Source organism: Phragmites australis, chromosome 12 (assembly GCF_958298935.1).
Source record: "Phragmites australis chromosome 12, lpPhrAust1.1, whole genome shotgun sequence".
Lineage (NCBI taxonomy): Eukaryota > Viridiplantae > Streptophyta > Magnoliopsida > Poales > Poaceae > Phragmites > Phragmites australis.
The window spans coordinates 30,296,760-30,316,346 of NC_084932.1; positions in this window are offsets into that span (position 1 = coordinate 30,296,760).

Here is a 19,587-nt window from a genome sequence, read left to right on the forward strand (position 1 = left end):
CTTGAGGTGAACTGAGTACCCATGTCAAAGACAATCCTGCTGGGGACTCCATGTAGCTTTACTATGTTGTCAATGTACAGCTGGGCTAGCTTATCTCCACCATAGTTTGTTCGTACGGGTATAAAGTGAGCAACCTTAGTGAGGCGGTCCACTATTACCTATACTGAGGTATTTCCCTTCTTTGTCTTGGGGAGTCCGACTATGAAGTCCATGCCTACTTCGTCCCATTTCCACACAGGGATCGGTAGGGGTTGAAGTAATCCGGCAGGTTTCTAGTGTTCTGCCTTGACTCTCTGGCAGATGTTGCACTGGGCAACAGACTTGGCTATGTCTGCCTTCATCCCATTCCACCAGTATTTTCCTTTTAGGTCCATGTACTTCTGTTTGTGGCACCGAGGTGGATAGAGTATGCTGAGTTGTGGGCCTCATCCAGAATTACTTCCCGGAATTTCTCTTCCTGGGGCACACAAAGCCTATCCTTATACCATAAGACTCCTTTTTCATATACTCTGAAATTTGGGGCCTTATCTTCTCCGATGTGCTGTCAGATCTTCATCAAATCCTGATTCGTGCGTTGGGCTTGCTTGACTTGCTCATCTAGGGTAGGTTGTACACTCAGGTTATGGATATAGGCTTGATGTATTATCTGTAGATTGAGTCTCTGCATCTCTATCTACAGTGGGGTACTCTAGGTCTCTAAGTGATGGCAGTAAGCTTTTCGGTTTAGGGCGTCTGCCACAACATTAGTCTTGCCTGGATGATAGTGTATCTCCAGGTCATAATCCTTGATTAACTCTAACCATCTTCTTTGCCTCAAGTTCAAGTCCGGCTGGGTGAAAATGTATTTCAGGCTCTTATGATCTGTATAAATTTCATATTTGTTTTCAATTATGTAGTGCCTCCAAATCTTGAGGGCATGCACTACTACTACTAGTTCCAGGTCATGGGTCGGGTAGTTCTTCTCATGGGGTTTGAGCTGCCGAGAGGCATATGCTATTACCCTGCTCTCTTGCATTATGATACATCCAAGGCCTCGCCTTGATGCATCACAGTAAACTACAAAGTCTTGGTGGATATTGGGTAAGACAAGCACTGGGGCAGTTGTTAGCTTATCCTTTAATTCTTGAAAACTCTTTTCACATGATTGTGTTCATTCGAACTTCTTTTCCTTCTTGAGAAGCTCAGTCATAGGTCTGGCTATCTTGGAGAATCCTTCAATGAATCATCGGTAATACCCCGCTAATCCAAGAAAGCTTATGATCTCAGACACGTTGGTCAGTTGCGGCCAGTGGGCGATAGCTTCTACCTTCTCGGGGTCTACAACAACTCCTTCCACTGTCAGGACGTGGCCAAGGAAAGCAACCTTCTTTAGCCAAAATTCACACTTACTGAACTTGGCATGCAGGTTATGGGCTCTCTGGCTGCCATGTGATAGGGCCTCTTGGCTATGGGGGCTATTCTAGGGATGAGATCAATGATGAACTCAATATCTCGGTCTGGTGGCATACCAGTTAATTCCTCTGAAAATACATCTGGGTACTAATAGACCACTGGTACATCTTCTAGAGTCTTAGCCTCCAAACTATACACTATGGGGTCTGGCTTACTCCCAAGGGTATAGCAGGTTACTCGTGTCTCTTCATGATTGGTCAGGGTCACTGTCCTAGCTGCACAGGCTATGGTGCCGTTATGCTGGGTTAACCAGTCCATTCCAAGGATTAAATTTATCACTTTGGATTTAAGCACCACTAGGTCTACTAGGAATACTACCCCACTTAGAGTGATCCTTACCCGAGAGCATCCCAATTGACACTTAATGTCAGCTCCAGGTGATCTTATTATCAAGGGCTTTTAAGTAATACATAGGTATAGAATGCTTCGTCACAAAACTTGATGATATGAATGAGTGTGATGGTGCAGAATCAAACAGTACTGTTGCAAGTATTGATTCAACTAAAAACTCACCAAGCACAACTCCAGGCGCATCTTGAGCTTCCTGCGTGTGGATGTGGTTGACGCGAGCTCGTCCGAAGGACTGCTACAACCTTGTTGGCTAGTTGGGGGCGTGTGAGGTTCCTCAGCTGGCCCCAGACATCACAGGTTGAGGTCCATTTACGGTGTTGGACTGAACAGATGCTACTTGCTTGGCTTTGCGGGGGGAGTTGGCGATGAAGTGCCCAGTCTCACCACAGTTGAAGCAGGCCTTGCTTGGGTTGGTCACTTGGCCTCTGCTATTCTGTTGAGTCTTGACATTGCTTTGGCTGCGATAGGAAGGATTGGGCTGGTGTGAAGTAGAGGCTGGAGTCCTGAACTGCATGGTGGTCTGAGCCTGTTGCCCGGAGAAGGCAGGACGCTTGAACCTCTGGAACCTTTCCTGTTGTTGAGTCTTGTGAGCAGCAAACTTGAGCTTCTTGTCCTTGTACAGCTCTGCCCTTGCTTCTTCTAGCAGAATGGTTATGTTCATCAAGGTGTTGAAGTCTGAGTAGATGTGAGGGGTCAACTGAGCCTTCCAGTTGCTTTCTAGCCCTTTCTTGAACCTGTTATGTTTCTTTTTATCCATTGAGACTTCTTTCGGGGCATATCGGGATAGTTCAATGAACTTGTGAATGTATTCATTCACACTCATGTTGCTTTGCTTCAACCTTCGGAACTCATCTTCTTTAAGCTCCATAGTTCCCTCCGGAATGTGATACCGACGAAACTCTTTCACAAACTCTTCCCAGGTGATGGCTGCAGCATTGTCTGTAGCTTCACAGTAGTTATCCCACCAGGCTAAGGCTGTCCTAGAGAGCTGATGGGATGCTAAAAGAAATCTATCTCTTCCCACACAGTTGATAGCATCTAGCTTCCTTTGGATGTTTCTTAACCAATAATCGGCGTCCATGGGGTTATCTGTCCCTTCAAAGATGGGTGGCTTGATTCTGATAAACTCAGCCATCTTGTTTGGGAGTCCTGGTGTGTGCTATCGGGGTTTGTTGATTCCTTGAGCTAAGGCAGCCAACAGACAGGTCTGCTGTGCCATGACTGCTACCAGGTCATTAGCAGAAGGGTTAGGAATTCCTTGATCATTCCCATGTCCTCCTTGATTTTCTGCTTCACTTTCTCCTTGATTTTCCTCTTCTTCTCCACGGTTCTCTATTTGACGCTGGCGACGTTGCCGGATTCTGATGGAGCACTTGGGAGCCATCTATTTTAAGAGAGGAGGGGAGAAGCATAAGATGAGAGCAGAGGCTAGGTCATTTTAGGTTGGTTATCTTTTTAAGAAAAACCACGAGGCTCCAAGCCTTGCTTAGCACACAAGGGAAAGCTCACTCAAGGCAAAACACACAAGTAAACTAGCACAACAGGCTCGATTTAACGAAGGGGAGGGCACAACACTGGTGATTACTACATGCGACTACGATACATAGGGGGGTACATAGGTCTACTCTTACTAGGGTCGGACCAAGGTGTTTCATTCCTCTACGGCGAAGCTCTAGGCTTCTTCAGTTCTGGGGGCGTCCCCGTCTACCTTGGCGAGAGGATTTCCTGGTGGAGTGAGGGGAGTGTACTCTTCATCTTCTTCCATACCGGGGGATTTTTGGGCCAGAGGGAGAGGTTCTTCTTCATCGGCAACCTCACGAGGTGTGGGCGGTGGTGGAGCAGGAGCAGCTTCCGAGAACTTCCTCTTGATGCTCCCCATGGGGCAAAGGGGGATTCCTTCAAGTACCGGGTGTCCTATTCCTTGGATGTGAAGTGTCCTCCCGTTGGAGCCCGATGAGATAGGCCTCACTGATCAGCTTGTTGTGGCGTTCTTCTGCTGCCTTTGCTGCTTCTTCGGCTGCCACAACGCGGCTTTCGGCCTCTATAGGGCTTGGGCTTCTGCGAGATGGACACGCATGGTCCTCCCACGTGTATCTGTTTATTCGGCTCGACAGATGCATCCTCTTAACTCCGATGCCTTCTGGTCATACAGCTCATCCAGGGCCAACAGATATCGCGTCATGGCCACCACGGTTGGGTCGCATTCTCACATACTGAGGCCCTCCAAAGTCTGTGCCATCCAAGTGGGGTGATTTCTCTCCATCGGGGGAAAGAATCTCATTGACGTATGGCCGATGGGCTTCTCATAAATCTGGCACAGGTGTCGCAGGGCCTTGCGAGCGACCGTTTGGTAGGTGTTGGCATACCTAAACCCTGTGGTGGTCACACTCCACAGCTTCTTGTCAGGGTGGTCTTCACAGTCTCCAATGTGGATGGTGACTTCGCAGCACTCGATGCCGTACTCCTCAAACTCCCTGCCAATGTACTCTGGGTGCTCCATAATACCCAGCCTGGTCATGGAAACACACGCAACTCATGCTAGTTGTTGTGACCGAACCATAGTTCGTCCTTGACTGTGGACACGGCTATTCAAATAGTTTTACCTCTGCAGAGTAGTGCACTTTACCCACAAGTTGAGCTTGGCAACAAACCACCGCCGTGACAGTGCGACTCAACAAAGTCATTACCCACCCAAGCATCATCTCACTAGCTGTCTACGGGAGCTAACCAGGGGTTCCTGATCTTTAACTAGGTCTCCAACTAGGTCATCAAGCCTGCACATACTTGCATCTGATCCATGGCCTCCCATTGCACTCCTGCCTCCGGACGACCAATAAACTAGCTGGTGGGGTTTAGACTAAGCCTTGCCACATACAGGGTCGAATGGTTGTACGGTGAAGACTAGGTAGGATGTCACACCAACTCAGTGCTTAATCGAGCTAAGGCAAACATCTCGACACAAAGTCTGCCACACAGGCAGCACTTAAACTCCCAAGGCATTCTCGGCGGGAACCCTAATTTACCCCAGCTCTAACATGTTCTCTATTGTTATCATTATCCAGTAAGTCTTCCCATCCCGATAACTCACACAACACCAAAACACCAAGTTTCACACATTTGGCAAAGCTAATTATGATTAAACATGAAATAATAGTAAAGTACACTGCCCTAAGCATACTAGTATCAACGGATGCGTCTTAGCGTATTTGATATTGCCGAGACGGTACTTCTAGGGTTATCAAGGTTGTATACGGGATGATAGCAATCAGGTTGGCTAATCTACATTAGGACATAACTAGATCAATATTTCAAACTATGCCGATAAATAATACTTCATGCAATCTTTTGGTGGAAAACGGCTGCTACGGGTTGTGGTGATAAAACTAGGTACAATATGATGAACGAAGGAAACAGATTGAGACTTGCCTCCACTGAAGTCCTCGAGGGGGTCCTGTTCAAAGTGTTGCGTTCCCGGCTCCTCCTCCTCCTCGAGCTCTCTGGTCTCTAAAGCGCGGCACACAAACAATACAAATAAATACAAACAAAGCACAAAATAAATTTCAAAAGTTATGAAACTGATGGAAATGGATAGAATTTGAATTTAGATGAATATCGGTGAAATACTCATCGAAATCAGAGTTGAAACGGAGGAGATATGGGCTTCGGGAGTTGGTCAGAAAATAAATTCGAGAAAAGGAAAGGGGGAGAATATTCCCTAGAATATTCTGTGGAAAATGCTTTTCGGAAAAAGAGAAAAGGTATTGTGCTAGGGTACTGTTCATATGGTTGTTTACTGTGTATTTGGGCTCGGTACTGTGCTGGGCTGGGCTAATATTCCCTTGGGCTGCGCGGGCTACTCGGGCTCACAAGCCACTGGGTCGTGGTGGCCCAGTCTGGCCCAGGGGCAAATGGCGTCCGGCCGAACTGGTACCGAGCGGTGTCGCCGCTCGGTCGCCGGCTCACGGTGCTGGACACATCGGAGCATCGCCAGAACTGCCTTCTAGGCCGTTGTTCATGACGGCGAAAACACCGAGAGCAAGAGGGGAGGATGGGGAATCCATTTTGCACTGTGTTTGAGCGAGGGAAGGGATGGGGATGGCTGGCGGCATGCCGCCATTGCTGCGGCAGACTAAGCTCATGGGGAGCTCTGTAGGGAGTGCGAGAGAGGGAGAGAGGTGAGGGAGAGGGCGGTGGGGCTCGGGGTGGTGCTAGGGATGGCTCATCGATGGCGGAGCTCGGGCTGATAAGGAGATCGAGAGAAGAGGGGTGGTGGTTGGCTCAGCGGAAGGGGAAAGAGAGGGAGATGGGAGTGAGGAAGGCGAGGCTTGCCTTGGTGAGCTTGCTGCGATGTGGTGAGGAGTGGAGGGGCGATTGGCCACGCTTTTATAGTCGGGCAGAGGGTGACAGTGGCCAGCGGTGGGGTCCAATTGGCGGAGCTCCGCGTGCGGTATGGCGTGCGTGTTTGTCAACGATGACACAGTGCCGGCGGTGTAACGGCTTGGACACGGGTGGCATGCGACGGGAAACGTCAAGCTCGGTAGTCGAGGCAGTGACGCGTGTGCTCGTGCCGGCGGTGCTCTCGGTCGTGGTCGCCACGTGCGGTGTCAGCGGCAGAGGAGTGGCGAAACTGCGGTGTGGACGGTGACTTTGGTGGTCGTTCGGGGCAGCAGTGACGGAGGTTAGGTGGGCGACGGTGTCATGGTTCGGCAGTCGAGGCAGCAACCGGCGAGCTCAGGCGTGAGAGAAAGGTAGGAGCGAGAGGAGGAAGAAAGGGAGAGGGGTGATAGGCCGGCTAGCGGATGGGCCGGAGGGGCGAGTTCGGCTGCGGGAGAAGAAAAAGGAGGAGAAAAAACAAAGATGGGCCGGGGGAAATGGGCCAGCGTTTCAGATTGGGTCCATAGAGAGGGAGGGGAGAGAAAAATGTTTGAAATTTTATTTGAATTTGTTTTCTTCTGAAATGATTTTTGATTTCAAATTTTAGCCAAAAATTGGGATGTTACAATGGAACTAAGCTTCGACACCCCGCTGATGCTAGCCAATGGAGAAAGTTCAATGTTATGTATCCAGATTTCGCTAAAGAACCAAGGAATGTAAGGTTCGCGTTGAGTACCGATAGAATGAATCTTTTCGGTGACATGAGCACCTCACATAGCACTTAGCTAGTGGTCCTGGCCATCTACAACCTTCCTCCATGGTTATGTATGAAGTGAAAGTACCTTATGCTATCCATTCTTATCCAAGGACCGAAACAACCTGGCAACGATATAAATGTGTTTCTAGAACCATTGATGGAAGATATGGCAAAACTGTGGAACGATGAGATCCGGGTGTGGAATGTTGGATTGTGTCACATCAAGTTTAGTTACGTCATGGCAAGTGTATGACATTAATGGGTAAACGTTTTATACCAAAGCAAAGGACACTAAGAGCACGACCCAAAACAGGGGCGTTCAGATAGAAGCTGTTGGGGGTGCCATCAAGGACCCCTGACGCCCCTTGGCTCTACCGGTCTAAGCCCGAAGGCCATCATGCTCAGGACCCCATTGGAACCCCCCGGCCGTTGGGGGTGCAGAGTTCGAAGGCTTAGGAAGGGGGATCCATCGGCCACGTGGTGTCTGTCATGATGTAACCGGCATTTAATGCCAGACAAGTGGTGGTCGCCCTAACACGCTAATGCAAGTGGTGGCTGCTTGACATGCTATTGCAAGTGGTGGCCACCTGACACATTGGACAGTGCGGCGCCATGATAGATGACCAGCGCTAGAACCACTTACCGGGATAACCGTTATCGCTAATCGTGGCAACATTTTACAGGGCTGACCCTATGCTCTGGTTGTCAGTAGAACACTTGTATCTCTACCAGCCTCATATGGGCATGTTTGAACATTTACACTCTGAATATCAGTATAAATATTGACCCTTGGCCCCCGAGCCAAGGGGATAGCAGAATTCCCAGAGAACTATAGGTACTATTGTCCTCTCCTCTTCTTCTTCAAGCTTGAGCCACTCATGTGAGTTAGTTCTCACAACACCTTGTTCGTGGAAGGTATTTTCTTTCACCAACAGCTAGCGTTGTCCGTGGAGATCGTAGAAGCATTAGGAGAGGTAGGATGCCACAAAAGAAGAAGACCACCCAGGCGACGGCCCGAGCGGCTGGCTCCACGGTCGCACATGCATGAAAGTCCGCACGGCAGCCGCGACCAAACACGCGCTACGCCGATGCCGACGCCCCAACTGGGGGCGATGATGAGTCCATGCTCGGGCAGAATGAGGGTGCCACGGTCATCGCTAGTGTTGTTGTGGTCCCAACTGTGGCCAACGCTGCGGCCCCTGCCGGTTCAAAGGCCCTGCAGCAGCAGCAAGGCAACAACATCGTGGCACCTCAAGGGGCCGCGGCCGCGGCCGAGGCCACAGCTGTACAGGCCGCTGCCACTATCCAGCAAGCACATCTGGCGAATCTTTGGGCCCAACTGGAGGAGCTACAGGCAGCCCTTCGGTCCGCGCATCAGACTAGGGTCACCCCTGGGTCGGCTAACGCCGTAAGGCTCCTGGCTCTGGGGGCCACTGAGGGAGCTAACGGTGCCCCTTACCGCCCCCGGGCATGACCCTCAGACACTTTGCACATGGCCAAGCCCTGGGTCTGCCGGTGCGAAGCCTCGCTCCTGGACTCCGACTCACCCCTGCAGGAAGGCATGCAGGCCGTGCCCTTCCCCGACGGGTTCCGGACCCCCAAGCTTCCAAAATCAAAAGGCGATTCAGACCCAGAGGAGTTCGTCTGCTCTCGCATCGAGGCCAACGGCAGCGGGTAGGCCACCATGGCCAAGTGCTTCCCCCTCACCCTGGAGGGAATAGCCCTCCGATGGTTTTGGACGTTGGAGCTGGGGTCCATTTAGGCCTGGTCCCAGCTCGGGGACACTTTCTGCAACAACTTCTAAGGGACCTTCGTTGAGCTGGCGACTTCAGGAAGCCTATTTGCCATTAGGCAGCAGCCAGGCGAAACCCTCCGGGATTACTTCCGAAGGTTTCCCAGACCAAGGCCCAAATAAAAGGCATGTCGGAATCACCAATTATCGACATGGCGACCCAGGGCCTGGCCTCCGAACCACTTTTCGATCAGCTGCACCAATGCCCAGTGTGCACAGTGAATGCCCTCATGAGTATGTTCGAGGAATACGCTCACTGTGACACACATATGCCATCACAAGCTCCTCCGCCAAACCCGCAAGGCCAACCTCACAAGTGGGGTCCTCCTGGGCCCCGCCCTCTGCATCGGAGAAAAGGGTCCCCAACGAGGCCGAAGGATCCAGAGGGCGCAGGCCCTGGCAGCGCCAGAGGCATGACATCCACAACATCGGCCACGCGCCAGGGGCTCCAAACCTGCCCCGGTCTAGGGGGCGCGGTCGAGGCCGCTCCGGAGTTCTCCCCGAACGGCAACGCACCCCCGACCGGCCACCCGAAGAGGGGTTCTGGTATGCTCTGCACAGGGCCCGACATGCCCATAATACCGAAGACTGGCGGACCCTCGTAACCTTCAGAGGGGAGTAGCTCGAGAGGCAGGCGGCGCGTGCGGCAGGGGTTAGGGCCCCCGGCGACGAGAGACCCGGAGGCCGTAGGCCCACCGTAGGCCGTCAGGTTGATCACCTGACCTTATAGAACCTTCCTCAGCTAGCTCTACTCCCTCCGCCTCTGTCACCTTCGGGGCTTCACATCAACGATGGAGACCGAGCCAGGCAGGTAGTTCTAGCCATAACAAGAGGGGGCGACCTCCGGTGGCTCCTCTAAGCAGCAGCGGTGGTACTATGCGTGTGGGGTCAACCATGTCAAAGCAACCAACCTCCACCATCAGTCCTCGGGATGGGCTGAAGCCCCTGTGACATTCTCCTCTGACGATGTTGTGTGGGTAAACTTTCCCCACACCGACGCCCTAGTGATCACCGTCAATATCACTACTGCTGAAGTCCGGAGGGTGTTGATCGACGGAGGGAGGTTCACAGATCTCCTCTTCGTACACGCCTTTCACAAGCTCTGTATCCCACGATACCGACTCTCCCCGGCCTAGAGGCCCCTCCAAGGGTTCAACAGGGCTCCCCTCGACACCCTGGGACAGATAGAACTACCTATCACCTTCGGTGAAGGTTCCGCTGTGCGGACCGAAGGGATTACCTTCAACATGGTGGATGTACCCTACGCATACAATGCCATCCTGGGCCAGGGCACTCTGAACAAATTCAGAGCGATTTCCCATCACAACTTCCTTTGTCTAAAGATGTCGGGTCCCCAGGGGCTGATCTCCATCCACGGCGATCAAGGCTTGGCTAGGCACAACAAATATGGTCACCTTGCCCCATTCAACAACCATCATGTCCATAACGTGGCCAAAGAAACCCTCGAAGCCCCCCCCCCCCCACTTCAGAGTGCCCCGAACACCATGGCCCTATAAAGTCACGGTCGGAGGGGGACGTCAGGCATATTCCATTGGATACAGACTGCCCCGACCAATCATTTCAGAATGGGGTAGATCTCACTCCAGAGTAGGAAACCCAGCTCCTGGCTATCCTGCAGGCCAACCTTGACGTTTTCGCATGGTCCCCGCAGGACCTCACGGGAGTCGACCGCCGCATCATCGAGCACGCCCTCTGGGTCGATCCACAGGCCAGGCCTGTACGCCAGGGGTTCCGCAAGCTATCCTTCGAGAGGGCGAAGGCCGCTAAGGAGGAGGCGCTAAGGAGGAGGTCCTGAAGCTACTAAAAGCCGGCGTCATCCATGAAGTCATCCACTCCGAGTGGCTGGCGAACCCCATCATGGTTAAAAAGCCCAATGGGAAGTGGCGCATGTGCATCGACTTCACAGCACTCAACAAAGTCTACCCTCGAGACCCATACCCGTTCCCTCGCATTGACCAGCACATGGACTCCACCGCCGACTGCAAGTTATTGAGTTTCCTCGATGCCTACTTCGGGTACCACCTAGTATGGATGGCCGAGGAAGATGAAGACAAAACCAGTTTCATTACCCCATTCGGGGTATACTGCTACATCTGTATGCCTTTTGGCCTCCGAAACACCGAAGCCACCTTCTCCCGATATGTGCGCAAAATCCTGGAGCAACAGATAGGCCACAACGTGGCAGCCTACGTCGATGACATCATCATAAAAAGTAAGCTCGAACCCGACCACATTGCGGACCTTCAAGAAACCTTCGACAGCCTTCGGGCTGCAGGAGTGCGACTCAACCCGGAGAAGTGTGTATTCAGAGCAAAGGCCGGCCGGCTGCTGGGGTACCTTGTCTCCAAAAGAGGCATCGAGGCTAACCCTAGCAAGATCCGTGCCATCATGGAAATGGCACCCCCCACTGATTCAAAGGGGGTCCAGCACCTGGCCGGCCATCTCGCAGCCCTCAGCCATTTCCTCGCCAGGTCTGTCGAGCACAACCTTTCATTCTTCAAAGCCTTAGGGGCTCCGAGCCAATCCACTGGACGACGGAGTGCCAGGACGCCTTTCAGGCCCTAAAATCCCACCTTTCTGACCTCAAGACACTCGCGATACCCCTCCCTGGTGAAGGACTCCTCTTTTACCTCTCCGCCGTAAGTGTCGTATTCGTGCAAGAAGAAGAAAATGAAGGCTGCTCTGTTCAGAGGGTGGTTTATTACATTTCAGAGGCCCTATCGGGGGCCAAAATGAGTTAAACCGAGCTCGAAAAGATGGCATATGCCCTCCTGGTGGCCTCCCGCAAACTCTGGCACTATTTTCTCGCCCACAACATCATAGTACCAACCTCATACTGTAACACCCAGTTTTAAAGGAACAAAACCAGGTGCATACACATGTATGTCAGGATCAAGTTTCATACATGCGTTACATCATCAGTGTATCATCACAGTGCTAAAATTACAATATCGTCATATTTATTACAAAAAGGACCCGCATGTCTAAAATAAAAGCACAACAGAAAGTAAACTCTAGCGCCAGAGGGTCTTCCATCATCACATGTGTCAACTGGGGGAACACCAGCCTAGAAAAGGAACTCTGAGTTGAAGTCATCTCCATCATAGGGTGCAGCTACATTGTCGGCTTCTGAACAGCGGTAAAATGCAAGAGAGGAAGCAACGTGTATGAGTACATAATGTACTCCGCAAGTGCAGGAAAACATGACATGGAGCTTAAGTCAAGAAAAGGCTAGACACTGGTTACTACACTAAGCAACCTTATCCTATAACTCCAAGAATAGGCATCCAATTCAGTAAGTGTGAAGACACAACATAAACAAGAAGAACAGCTCATCTGATTCCATTCGACTACCAAGACTCACCAGATAATCTCATTACCTGGCTACCCGACCTTCCATCCCAGATCCATGGTCCCAACTAATCAAGAAGAAGTCCAAGCCGCTCTTAACCGTGAACGGCTAATTGATCAGTTTTCTTTTACACTCTTCAGAGTTTGCATACTTTACCCACGAGGCATGATCAACTCTTTTGCCGGTACCCGTCGGTACCTTACACACTTCCGAGGTGTGCACCGAGAGATCACTACAAGGCCGTTACAAAGCTCCCGCCATCCTATAAGCACCCACTAAGGTTTCACCGCTAACAGTGATTCCATCACTGCAGAAGCCCCCTCTTGATCCACAGTCAAGGCACACCACAAACATCGTTAGAAAGATAATTGAATATTGTATCCAAATATTCAAAGTGCATGATTTGATTGTCGCATTAGGGAGCTGAAATTTGTATAAATTTAGGATAAGCTTTAATTTGTATCGAGAACATGTATGGATGATGTAAGAATATGCTTTAATTTATATTGAGAGCATGTATGGAGTAATAATATGCTTTAATTTATATTTAGTGCGTGTATTAACTAAGAAGCTTAATATGTAATAGAAGAATATTTCCCGGGAGAAAAATAAAAAAATATCAGTGCCGGTTCTAAGTAATAACTGACACTGATACATGTATCAGTGCCGGTTCTAGTTACAAACCAGCATTGATGCTTTATCTATATAGGTGGCACTTAGAACCTCGCTCGCACCATTCAACATTTCAGCTCGATGCCGCCACCTCCTATGCGCTCTGCTAACGCGCCGCTCCTCCTCCTGACGTCACCGCCTCCTTTGCGCTCTGCCATGCACCGCGTCAATGCGTCGCCCTATAGCCAGCCATCGCCTCCTCCCGACGCGACCCCGACGCTAGCAGCCTCCTCCTCGGTGACCTCCTCCCCACCGTGTCCTCCCGATGCAACAGCAACGCCGGTGGCCTCCTCCGCGCGACCTCCTCCCCAGTGACCTCCTCCATCTTCTTCCTTACGACAGGCCGCCCGAGCCCCCCCCCCCCTCTGTTGACCGCCCGAGAGAACTCCACCATTTGACAAAACCTCGGTAAGCCTCTATGCCATGCATTTTTTCGGCCATGTCGCTGTTGATCTGTGCGGTACGATGTTTATCCGGTCGTGTCGCCATTGATTTGTGCCATGTGTGTTTGTCCAGCCATGTCACCGTTGATTTATGCCGTGGTGTTGTGTTTATCCGGCCGTATTGCCATTGATTTGTGCCGTGTGTGTGTGTCCAGCCACGTTGCCATTGATCTATGTTGCGGTGCTGTGTTTATCCAGCCATGTCGCCATTGATGTGTGTATGCTCGGGCCGCCGTCTTGCCGTGTCTCAATTGCTGGCGCAGCATGCTGGCCAATGTGCGGGCCGCTGTTGTGCCACATCTTGACTCTTGCCACGACGAGCATGCACCATTGCTCCACTTGTTGATGTTGTGTGCTTGTCTGGACATATGGTGCACGCTTATCCACTGTGTTGATGTTGATCTGATGCCCTTTGATGGTGACCTGATGCTGGCCGCCGACGATGGTGCTGCACTCCCGGTTAATTTAAGATGCGCCCATCTGTTGTCGGGTGTGTTCTGAGGTGGTGTTGTTGGACTCCTTGTTGCCAATGTTAGCCTAACGTGTTGTTGTTGGCCTCCCTGTTACCGATGTGTACCTGTTGCCAGATTCATCCTTTGGCTATCTATTTGCTAGTTCTATTATGTTCTGTTGCCAGCTGCCTATACTATTGCTGACCTGTGCCTATTGCTGGATTTGCCCTTTGGCTATCTGTTTGATGGTTCTGTTGTCAGATTAACGCTATGGTTGGCATGTTGCCGATCCTACCTGTTGCCTATGGGCTCTATTGATGGCTTCCTCTTTGCTGTTGATGGCTTGGATTGTATTATTGCCCATCTATATATTGCCTATGTTTGTTGAGGCACAAGGGAAACGCTATTCATTGCCTTAGGGTTTTTGCTGTTGATCGTTTGTTTCTATGATAAGGTGTATTGGAGCCATTTAGGGTAAATTTGTGTATGTGGGAGGAAAATAGATTATTTTCCTTGGTAAGAGAGAAGAAAACATATTATTTTCCCCTCTTGTGTTTTAGCTCTTAGTCAGGTTGTGGTACTAGACTTCGTTCTGTTACGTATGAAAATGGAGCAAACAAAGATAATTATACAATTTGAAAACAGCCATGTTGTTGGCTACTATGATGCATGTATCATGATGCTGCTTCTGTCAAGAGGAACGAGCCATGAAAATAGCGATGTTTTCTAATCTAACTATATTACATCGTGCAAATTTTTGGAGATGTATAGATTGCAAATATGTGTAGAACGAATATGTAATATTTTCAGTTTCAGCTATTTCTCTTTTTAATCTCTCTCTCACTCTATGTATGTATGGTAGTAGAGAAGTATAGATTGCAAATATATGTGGAACGAATATATATGTATCAAATTATTTTCTTCGATGAATTAATGGACAAGTTGGTTTGTAGAACATGAATGTCGTGTGCTGCAAGATAGCCGTTGCAGCTCGTCGTGTCACATTTAATCAACTATATTACATCGTGAAATTTTTTGGCTCCCGTTGAAACGCACGGGTATTTAACTATATTACCTCGCGAACAGTACTTTCAGGATTTAATTTGAGTTCCAATCTTTGAAAATTCATATCTCATTAATTTTAACTCTAAATCAAGTGCTTCTTATTTCTAAAATTTTTATGTAAAAATAGCACGTCCAAAATCCAACCACCGTGCACGGTCCCGCCCCGCCCCTCCTCCAACACAAGGCCCCTCTTCAAATCCGGGTTCAGCCTCGGTACAAGATGATCCTGCAAACATGGAGGTGGACCAAATGGGAGGCGGTAGCCCGAGTGCATACCTCAACTTGGATCAACCTGAGGTTGAGACATCTACTGATGCTACATAGGGCACGGCCGAAGATGATGCTCTAGATGGTCAGATCCATCCTGATGCTGATGCTCCGGAGGGTGAGACGTTTGGAGAAGAGAGGAGTGGACGAGGTCCCAGTAGGATACCCGAGGGACGTTTTGTCATCACGGAGGTCAATTCAGTCGGGGAGCTCACAAAACCTAAAGTTGTTTTGGGGCCGTTCAAGACAGCAATCAGGTGTCTTGTGAGGGATCATGTTGCAGTCACCTATAGAAGTTGGAGAGGCAGACGAGATAACAAGTGGGTGGTTCCCAATAACATAAAGGATTTGATGTGGGGCAAGTTGGCGGCAAAGTTTGAATACCCTAAAGGATGCAACATGGTCAAAGCGAAGAGTCGTGCCATATTAACAATGGGCACCGTGTTCAGGAGTTTCAAGGGTAAGCTGTAGAGAGATTATTACTTGAAGGACCGAACACCAAAATGGGAGGATTATCCGACGATGGAACTATTTTGGAAGGATTTCATAGAGTACAAGCTATCAAAGGAAGCACAATAGCTAAGTGAGGTAAACAAGGCCAACTCCCACAAGAACTTATACCCCTACAAAACTGAATCATGTGGGTATGTGAGGAAATACAACGAGTGGGAAGATATGGAAGAACAAGTAACCCACGGTGGTGCCACACTTGCGACGGCCGACTAGATTGAACGAGCAAAGCACTATCTGTACGCGAGATGGGTGATTTTGTCAGCAGAGGACAACCTAATCTTCAAAAGCGACAGAGAACAGAAGTCACTCAAAGAATTGTAAATGCCCACGCCCAATCTTTCCAAGGCCCTTTCAGACCAAAAAGGGAGAAAGACCAGCTAACCTTGGCACTACAAACCAAGGAGCACTCAGGTTGCACCAGAGGCAAAGGTGTGGTGCCTTGGAAAGAGGGATTCACACAAGACGTCGAAAGTTACAGGAGTCGAAAGAGAACCAAAGAAGAATTGGCAATGGTGTTGGCTTTAGTACGACAAGAACTTGTACAAGAGCGACATATGACAAATGCCAAAATCAAAGAAGCACTTCAGGAAGGAAACAGGCAGCAGCAAGCCAGAGATAATGTTTTGAGCCCTAGTGGTCATCAGAGCAGCTGCACGCCCACGGGGTTTCCAGAAGAAGAATTGGCTCATTACCCCGTGGACAACATCACAGAAAGCAAAGTGTGCAAGCTTATCGTGTCCAGCTTGAACATTACCACCACAGTGGCTATGGGGCAGGTTGACCAATGCGTGGAAGGGGCTCTCTTCAACGATCTCCCGATACTATGGGGATACGCCAAGGTCCACGTGGACTCCGTACGAAGGCCGTACCGTAAGATTGGCATGGATTACCCTGGAGAGACGGGTTCCAAGAGGCTCGGCTCAAATGTAGGTGATTTTGTTCTATGGCACAAGCTCTACATAGTGTTTGAAGAAGAGACAGACGAGTCATCTGATGCGGAGTCAGACCCACCATCCAGAAGATCTCTAACTCCTCCACGGTCACCGCCACTGCCACCATCACCAAGAAGATCTCCAATTCCTTCCCCACAGAACTCGCCACCACTGCCACCAAGAGAGCCAACTCCTCCCCCTCGAAAGTTACCACCACTGCCACCAAGAGAGTCAACTCCTCCCCCTCAGAAGTCGACATCACGTGCACAACCTAAGAATTCGAGTTCATCTTAGAAATCAACTTCATCTCATAAGCAAAGGCCACCTAAGAAGGTGGCAGCACCTGAGAAGTTGCCTTATGAACAAACTGAAGAGTAAACCAGAGCAACAGTGGACGCCAGTGTTAAGAAATTCTTGCAAAAGCTAGAACCTGAGAAGAAAATATCAATCCGTGCAGAAACACATAAGTTTTTCTTGAAGATGGAAACACCTGTTGAGCCTAAGCGTAAATTAGACTACGAGCGCATCAGTAGGAAGAAATGCTTGAAGGAGTCTACAATCGGATAGATAATACAAGAACAAAATTTAGAAAGATTTCTTGAAGAATCCAAAATGACAAGAGAGTAATTTCTGGACGAGACCTTGGCACCAAAAGCAACCGAGAGATGAAAATTTAAGCTGGGCGAACTGTTGGTCGTGCCAGACGTGTGGAACAACCTAACATTTCAATTTTGGAAATTCCATGCATGGTACATGAAGGGGTCGAGGGAAGGTAAACAAATGTTTGAGGCTAGATACAAGCATCGAGATTTCCTTCACGGGGACGGCACTATTTTTATATTAATCAAGAAAATGTATCGAGTGTACCAGCAAGATGCCCTAGACGTGTCTATTATGAGTTGCAGGACTATGTAAGTGTCATATACGTATAATTCATAGTATACATTTTTGTCTTATTAGATTGAATGTCTTAACTTATTTCTTGTGTAGAATAGAGGTATACAAATGCAAGACGAATAGCATCCACCGTGTGGGATTCATCGACCCACATAAAGTAAACCCGACAATGATCCAAAGCATACCAAAAGAAACTGAGGATTATTCATTGAAGTGTATTCTGGAGCTACAATTGAAGAATACATACTTTTACCCTACCACTTTGGGTATATGTTTCCCTCCATGAATGTTCTACTCTTTTTGAGCAATACAACGTTAGAAATTAAGACCAGATAACCTATGGTGACCTATGTGCAGTTTTCATTGGATCCTCTGATCATACAGCCAGACATTAGCAAGATCGTTGTCTTTGACTCACAAAATAATCCAAAAGAAACCTATCAACCCGTCATTTACTTGCTACAAAGGTAAACTCGATCATTTCGTTATTGCTCTTGTAATCTTTGATTTGATTGAATCTAAGTCTACTTACGGTAATAATCACACACATACAGAGTGTACACATGATACATCAAGAAGAGTGTTGGACACCGGTCATACGTGAAAGAATGGATAGTCCGATACGATTTTCCTTGTAGGAAGCAGGATCTGGGCAACAATTTATATGCTTTTTATGTAATGGAATTCATGCACGGATTCATCGGAGACTCGTCGCTCTAGGTGAATGATGCTGAGGCAGGCGGCATACATATTGATGACTAATTTTTAGGTCCGATACGTGTTTATAAGGATTGATTTCTTCAATTCTTGAAATTGCAGCTCCTCAAGCTAGCAACAGATCGACTCTTGCCTATTGAAATCAATACACTTCAAGAACAATTTGTCGGGTTCATCAATGACCAAGTCATCAGACCATCCGGCGAGTACCATAAAATTGGTTGGTCAATCTCGTTACCTTCAGCTAACAAGAAAAGGTAGAGTTCAGACCCTTTGATTAGCAAGAAACCTTAAACTTCTTATCCTTGTTGTAATGAAATTTGACATGTATGCGGTGTATATATACTATAATGAGACTTGATGTTTTATGACTTAAATTTATATATACTTGTGTATATATGCTGCGATGAAACTTGATGTCTCGTGAATTAAATTTATATGTACGTGTCTATAAATATATCGTACACTATTGACGGCAACGACCAAAATTTGAAAATAGGCACGGTATTGGCGGCAACTGCCAAAAATTGAAAAGTACGGGAAACACATATTACTGCCGGTTGGTAAAACCAGTGACGGTTGGATCCACGAACCGGCGATGATGATGATTTTCAGTGCCAGTTCTATACCCGGTACTGATAGTCACTGACTATCAGTGCCGAGTAATCAGTGACGGTTTAATACTCGCCACTGATAACGATTTTGAACCTTCACTGATGATCGGTTATGTAGCTGTGCTTGTACATATACACGTATTGGATGATTTAAAAGATACACGTATATGCATATTGCTTTAGAGGTTAATTAACCAGGACAACCAGCTCGCGTGACTTGACTGAGATGTGCATGTAATTGCTTATTCGTTTGCTCATACGTACAACTTGACTTGATGGAACTGGCCACAATAGATCTTTACATCCGTATACATACGAATTGCTGCCGGGCTAATAAGTATGGGGACTTTTGCATGGGCCATGCATGGTGGGCTGGTCACATGAACATGTATTCAGCCTCTAGATTAGCCTTAGCAATTACATATTATTTTGTGCTTTGAACTGGCCCACGAAGGTTCACATTAGTCTGCAAATATTTCATAGCAAACTATTCCTGTATCGTACGACCCAATTATAATTATACGTGTAGTCACCAGCCCAGGGGCCTATCATATGTGTATGCGGGTATTTCCTTTCATATTATCCAGCCGTCGTCTAAATTTTTTTTTCAACTAGTTTTCTGCCCGTGCGTTGCAACGGACATAAAATTTTTGTTAAACAATCAAAATTTTGATAAATAAAAATCTGCAAAATTGCCACGACCAACAGTTAGAACTGGAGCATACCGTAGTTCAGCAAGTTCAGTTCAACAAATTCATTGTGGCTTGCATATTCATTCCCAATCACAATTTCCCTATTGTGTTGCACAAGCAAATTAATAGCCCAAGTTCCTAAAGAGTCTTATACATCAAATAGCTGCGTGCCCGTGAGTTGCTATGGGCAATAAAAAAATATATCCCAATCTGTTTTTATGAGA